The following is a 6,827-nucleotide window of genomic DNA, read 5'->3' as shown; positions in this document are numbered from 1 at the left end:
GATCGACCTGCGACGTTTCAAGTACATAAGAGCAAAATTTCAGATTGGAGAAGATGAAAATATAATCACTCTGGTTTGGCATTACTAACGTGCAAATTGTATGCAACTGGGTTGTTCCATATAGTAATATCGAGTTATTTTACAGAGTCACCAGATAAATAATATTAACTTTCTGGTATGTTTGGCTATGGGCATGCCAATATATGATCATCTCAAAATCTTGGGTGTGAGCATCTGAAACCCACCCGTTACTCTTGCAGTTCTATCAAGGTGATACCAGGTTTATGTCACTTGTTCATGGCACTACTCACATTTTTTTCTGAAACCTAACTACAGGAACATCTTAGTGTTCAGATTTTGATTGTCCCAACTCCCAACACAATTAAACAAAAATCATGGCAGAATATGCTTGCATGGTTACTCTCTCCGGCAAACCACCAATCTATGCTTCTTAAACCCCTAGACATGAACACACCAATCAATAACCTTCATAAACCTGTCTGTAAAAACTACCTACATAGGTCATCCATGCATAAACTATCTGCAGACGGATTATAATGGTTGGTTTCTATGTTCTGAAATACATGTTACTGTCTGGACTCACCTTGGCCATGAAAACATGCGTCATGGCGGAATTTGTTAGCGCAATCATCCCAGCAGAACTGGGCGGGGGTACTGACCGTTGTGACCCTGAGGTGTGTGTCGAGAAGCTGCAAAAGGAAACCCATGGCCGTGGCCCGTGTGAGCTGCCACATCACCATGTCCCTGGCCATGCCTCTGGCGCGACGGAGCATCTACATGGAGCAGCGAGACACGATCTGGGTAAATAAAATATAGTAATCGATAAAACATTAATTGTCACAGGTTCACAAATTAGAGAATCACTAGACACCACCTGACAACCATAGTTCATATAATCATATTGATCAAACTTAGACACGTAGGCTGTGAGCTGAACAAGGGTCAAATTATGTGCAACTTGCTGCATGCTAAGGTGTAATTCTAATGTATTTCTTACCTGCAATTACCGGACCTGGTTCAAGTATAGCTTATTAGGGTAACGAAGAAAGAACATTAAAAGGGGAAACGACCGTTTCCTTCCAGATCCAAGATACATGAAAATGCTGGGTCCTAATTTGTTTACTCGTACCTGAATGGCACCTCATGAAGCAGTAACACCAACAACATCGGGGAACTGAAATCGCATTCACCATGGGGGAGAACTGGTTTTTCTTGAGGGGAGTCGACCACAGATGCAGGAGACGGCGTGTCTGGATTACATGATTGCAGAGGCGACCTACAGGAACAATGAGGAGACGGTATTGATGGCCGGCGGCTACTCGCAGCGAAGAGGAGGCGCCGAGGAAAAGGGGAGAAGGGACATTCCGCTAGGAGTGAAAGGAAAAGTGCCCAATAGACAGACCGGCTGTAGGACGGTGGGAGAAATGGATCAGGAAGTTTGGGATGGATCGGGAGCTGGAAGAGAGGAGGTCAGACGGATTCGGTTTTGCTACGCCGAGCACACCGCCTAGCTTGGCGTCGGTTCGACCAAAAAAAAAACAAGTCAAACGGGGAGGTTCGCTGTGTCGCCCGTGTGGAGGTGTCGCCACTGGATTGGAGGAAGCCAGGAGCAACCACAGAGCCGGAGAACCCTGGGAGCTTAGTGCTCTTGTAAGATATCTCCTCTTATCTTTTTTTTTAACAAAACCCACTCTTGGCCCATCTGCCCTCTCTCCCTACAGCCCATCTCTCTCTCTGGTTTCTTTCTTCCCGGCGGCCCACCTCTTTCTAGCCCAACCCACCTGTGCAGCCCGTACCCCTTCACCATCTGTTTTCCTCGTTGTCCTCTTCTTCAGTAGAGGCACGAGCCTCTCGTGCTCCACCTCACCAGCACCACACCGTGGTCCTCCCCTCCCCAACCACTTCGCCCCACTTTCCCCCTCCCTTAAAGTTGCCTCCAGGCCCAGCAAACCCTAGTTCGCCTCTCCTCTTCCTCCCTCTTGCAGCCGCCACTATCTCCTCTTCTCCCTACCTTCCCTTTTTCTCCCTGGGAACGAAGGAGAAACCCCACAGCACCTCTCCATGTCGCCATGGCGCCGACGCGGTAGGCCGCCCCTCGCCAAGCTGAAGCCACCAGAAGATGCGCCGTGTCATTCTCTCCATCCTCATGCAAGGAATCGAGCCAAGACCCCGTTAATCGAGCTCAAGATCGCCGATACCCAACTCCGACAGCCGGTGAGTTTCGTCAATTCCGTCGCCCATGGTTCCTCTCCGGCCTTCTCGTCACCTCCATCGTGTTCCCTGCGCCCAGGTGCATCCCCGACGCCATCTGTCTCGTCCCGGTTCGCCCCCCTCCGACGAAGCCATGGTCGACCAGGGACTCCGCCATGGCCGTGTCTGCCCGAGCTTCGCCTCTGCTTGTTTCTTTTTTGTTCCGCGCCTTCCTCCTATCAACATAGCAAGTAGCAGCTTAGTGGTAATCTGTCTGGTCCCTTAACCTGAGATCCCTGGATCAAATCCCCACGTTGGCCAATTAAACCCAACCTTTTTCTTCTTTTGGATCAGATCCCGCGGAGAGAGACACTTCTTTTGACGAGGAGCCTTCCCAGTATCGACATCAGCAACCGTAGCCCAGATGGTCCGTTCCTATGTTCAGCTTGTGGAGATTGTGAGTTCAATTCCCACTTCTGGCTAATTAAGCCAAACTTTTTATCTCTAACTCCTGAAACAGATCTGGCGTCCCATGGGCCGGTCCAATCTCCCTCACGCCTCAGCCCATCGCGCACGCGCGCCCAGCCACGGTCCGCCGCCGCCTCGGCCAGGTAGCAGGCCTCCTTCCAGATCCGGCCCTCTCCTGTCTTTTTGTTTTTCCTATTTACAAATCTGCCTATTTTCATAACTTGGAAACTATAAATCCAAATAATATAAATAAGATGCCTATTTTGATCAAAAAATATGAGGATCATGAATATGACATCCATACATCAATTTGCATGTCGCATCATGTCCCACGCTGATAGTTATGCATGATCACCTAACATATATGCGGAGTATTTCGGATACCGACTATGGTTTTCCCCGCTTCGTTTAATATTGAAGTAGATCACCCATGCCATGCTACTGCCATGTTAAGCAACCCTTAACTTTGTCGGTAGGAAATGCAACTCCAACCTAATTTGTTGTCCGGGGTTCCGACTCCGATTAATATGGATAAGTTGCATCGCATCATCTCTGCCATGTCATGCATATCATCTTGATCATGCTGGATCTTCTTTATCCGTAGTAGTAAGACTTGCATGCGTTGTGTGTTCTAGCATTTGCTTCTTCCCGGATAGGAATGCGAAGTGGTGTTGTGAGATACGACAAGTTCTCCGGATGTCCCTCGGCAAGCTTTAACAGGCAAGCATTTCCCTTATACTCCTGCCCCTGCAGAAGTCGCTCACCTATTTTATTTTGCCTTCTCTCTCATGCTATCCTTAAGTTGCGTTCTTGTCACGTGTCCTTTCCACTTGTTACCTCAAGCAGCCCATATTGCCACCACCACCTCCTACGACTATTGTTTGGTTATCGAGTCTGCCCTTGCGAGTCGTAGTGCATGCTAGTGTTGTTTTATCTCGTTACCGTTATTGTTATCTTATTGGGTTATATGTTGGGAAGAATCATGGTTACTTTAGTTGTTGATAATTGTTTAGCGGAGGCATCGGTGGGTCAGCTGCCCGTTTTGTGACGGCTCACTTGTGTTTCCTAAATATCTTAGGACCCGAGTTCTTGTTATCTGTTCTGAGACTGAGCGCTCTAACCACACGTGGGTATGCTTACCGGGTCTCCCCTCTACCACTGCCGGAATCTACAGCCTTGTCCAGTGGCCACAACTAGTTTGGATGTTTGTTTTGTTTCTCCCGGGCGTGCAAGCATGTTTCTTTGTGGTCAGATGATATGATGTTACTTTTGGGGAAGCAGTGAGTGCCTTGTAACCCCGTTGTCTCTTGCACGCTCGTAGGATGCGGTACGTATTGTTAAGAGGTCATCCTCTAGTGGGCTCTGATCCTCTTAGCCGTAGACGCAAACAGCTAAGTCCGCTTCGGAGCACGGCCGGACTTCGATACGGGTTAACTTAGTTAGGTGGCTTCCTGGACATTGTTGTAGTGAAGGAGAGTGCGTGTCGTGATATCCACCTGTCGTAAGTGGGTTGAACGTGCGTGTGGGCACATTTGGGCACCCCTGCAGGGTTACAATCTTATCGATAAGCCGCGTCCGCGGTTATGGACGACTTGGAGTTGTATGACTCGACCATAGACAACTTACACCTGTTGTTCAATACTATTAACTTGCATAGTAAGATAGAACAACTTAAATAATAACTGGTTAAAACTTGACAACCGTGTGAGTGCCTTTGTAAGTACCTCTTTGCGAAGGGGGAACGCATCGGCTGTGTTATGTTTGCAGAGTATAGAACTGTTAGTTTATGCGCTCTCTCACCTTTTCTGTTTAGACGAATGTTGTAGAGTGTCTCTATAGGTATTTAGTGCTTGCGCGTTGCCGCTTAACCCCACCATATTGCCTATGACGTTCCTCTTGCGTCCTCTAAGTCCCCTGCGTGCCTCAAGTACAAAGGACGGCTGGTTGACGAATGCTTATACGTCTTGAAGTCTTGTTAAGTACGAACCCGTACTTATTGCTGCTTCTACGGGATATAACCGGGCAGGTATGAAGATATGTTCGAAGAAGACGACGTTAGCAAGGTTACCCTTCCGGCTTGGCCTGGGCAGGGTTATGGACGCCACTGGTTATCTTCAGGACTCTTAGTCCAATTTGTATCTTGTCCGTACTCAGATGTATTCGATCTTCTGTATGATTTGGATCTTTGTATTGTATATTTGTATCTTGACTCATTGGAGTCGTTGTTGTAATATATGTATCTTGTGGGCTCTATTGTAAACCTGTTGTAATATTACCGCTCGTGTTAATTCCTCTGGCATCACGTGTGTGATTTTTCGCGCACGTCGTGTCGGAGGGCGTCTCTGGATCGATATCGTGCGGATTTCGGTGGGTTCGCTGGAATCCTCAGGATACCGGTTCCGGGGCGTCACAAGTTGGTATCAGAGCTCAGGTTGACGGTACCCCACTAGTCTAGCCTATAGGACAACCTTGCCAACGGTCGTTGAGTTTAGAGTGTCAAAACCTATTTTCTAAAATCCGTTGGATAGATCTGATTAGTTTTGATTTTTCTCCTTATCTCTAATCTTGTTCCTCTTATCTTTGCGATTTTTGAGTCTTCTCTCTTATCTGAGGTTCTCTGAGTCTTAGGTTCCGACGTGGGTTGGACGATCTCTGCCTTAACCTAATAGGACCGATCTTTGAAGACCTTCCGACAGAAGAACATTACCGACGGCTACCTCTGTCTGCGCCATTGACGTCACCTTTGGTTCTGCGATCCTTCTTCAAAACTCTGTGCCTTGGTTCCGTCGAATCTTCGCTGACAACGCTTATCAAGATCGCCAATCTGTATTCCTGGAGTTGGATGCACGATTCTCTTATTCATGTACAGAGTAATACTTTGAGTGCGGGATGGAGTCATGACCATACCGACTACTCTTATTATTCGCTCTTGTTACCTGAATTGGTGGATCCGTGTGACTGTTACTCCTTCCTTTGTTTCTCCGGAGTCATCATCGTCATCAGAACAACGACTTCTTGTTAGTGGTGTCGACCACCCAAGCTGGAGCAAGAATTCTTGTTAGTGGTGTCGAGAAGATCGACACGTCGCCTGAAGATCCGCTAGTTCACCTCTCTCCCCCCCCCCCGTACCTGGACGTGGGATCTCGGGGCGCGATCCCTTGTTAGTGGTGTCGATTGTAACGGCCCAGGGTAGGACCCCATATTAGAGTTGTTTGTCTGTTTTTCTTTTCATGCATCATCATGTCATCTTGCATCATATCATTCATCTTTTCAACAAAATAAAATTATTTTATAAACCCTTCTTATTTTATTTTACCCTCCCATATGGTTTCTATAATATATCTCCTCTTATCTTTTTTTTTAACAAAACCCACTCTTGGCCCATCTGCCCTCTCTCCCTATAGCCCATCTCTCTCTGGTTTCTTTCTTCCCGGCGGCCCACCTCTTTCTAGCCCAACCCACCTGTGCAGCCCGTACCCCTTCACCATCTGTTTTCCTCGTTGTCCTCTTCTTCAGTAGAGGCACGAGCCTCTCGTGCTCCACCTCACCAGCACCACACCGTGGTCCTCCCCACCCCAACCACTTCGCCCCACTTTCCCCCTCCCTTAAAGTTGCCTCCAGGCCCAGCAAACCCTAGTTCGCCTCTCCTCTTCCTCCCTCTGGTAGCCGCCACTATCTCCTCTTCTCCCTACCTTCCCTTTTTCTCCCTGGGAACGAAGGAGAAACCCCACAGCACCTCTCCATGTCGCCATGGCGCCGACGCGGTAGGCCGCCCCTCGCCAAGCTGAAGCCACCAGAACATGCGCCGTGTCATTCTCTCCATCCTCATGCAAGGAATCGAGCCAAGACCCCGTTAATCGAGCTCAAGATCGCCGATACCCAACTCCGACAGCCGGTGAGTTTCGTCAATTCCGTCGCCCATGGTTCCTCTCCGGCCTTCTCGTCACCTCCATCGTGTTCCCTGCGCCCAGGTGCATCCCCGACGCCATCTGTCTCGTCCCGGTTCGCCCCCCTCCGACGAAGCCATGGTCGACCAGGGACTCCGCCATGGCCGTGTCTGCCCGAGCTTCGCCTCTGCTTGTTTCTTTTTGTTCCGCGCCTTCCTCCTATCAACATAGCAAGCAGCAGCTTAGTGGTAATCTGTCTGG

At 48.8% G+C, this 6,827-nt stretch overlaps 1 long non-coding RNA gene across 1 annotated transcript; it reads left to right on the top strand.

The window, feature by feature from the left end:
• Nucleotides 1-1,880: 1,880 nt before the first annotated feature.
• LOC127295066 (uncharacterized) lies at nt 1,881-4,939 on the top strand. The gene is made up of 6 exons (XR_011743281.1): nt 1,881-2,235; nt 2,312-2,476; nt 2,566-2,638; nt 2,732-2,822; nt 3,315-3,399; nt 4,706-4,939. It is a non-coding gene; the product is annotated as an uncharacterized lncRNA (long non-coding RNA).
• The last annotated feature ends 1,888 nt before the right edge of the window (nt 4,940-6,827 follow it).

Source organism: Lolium perenne, chromosome 4 (assembly GCF_019359855.2).
Source record: "Lolium perenne isolate Kyuss_39 chromosome 4, Kyuss_2.0, whole genome shotgun sequence".
Lineage (NCBI taxonomy): Eukaryota > Viridiplantae > Streptophyta > Magnoliopsida > Poales > Poaceae > Lolium > Lolium perenne.
Note: the sequence above shows the minus strand (reverse complement) of the source record. Positions and strands in the feature narration are given on the sequence as shown.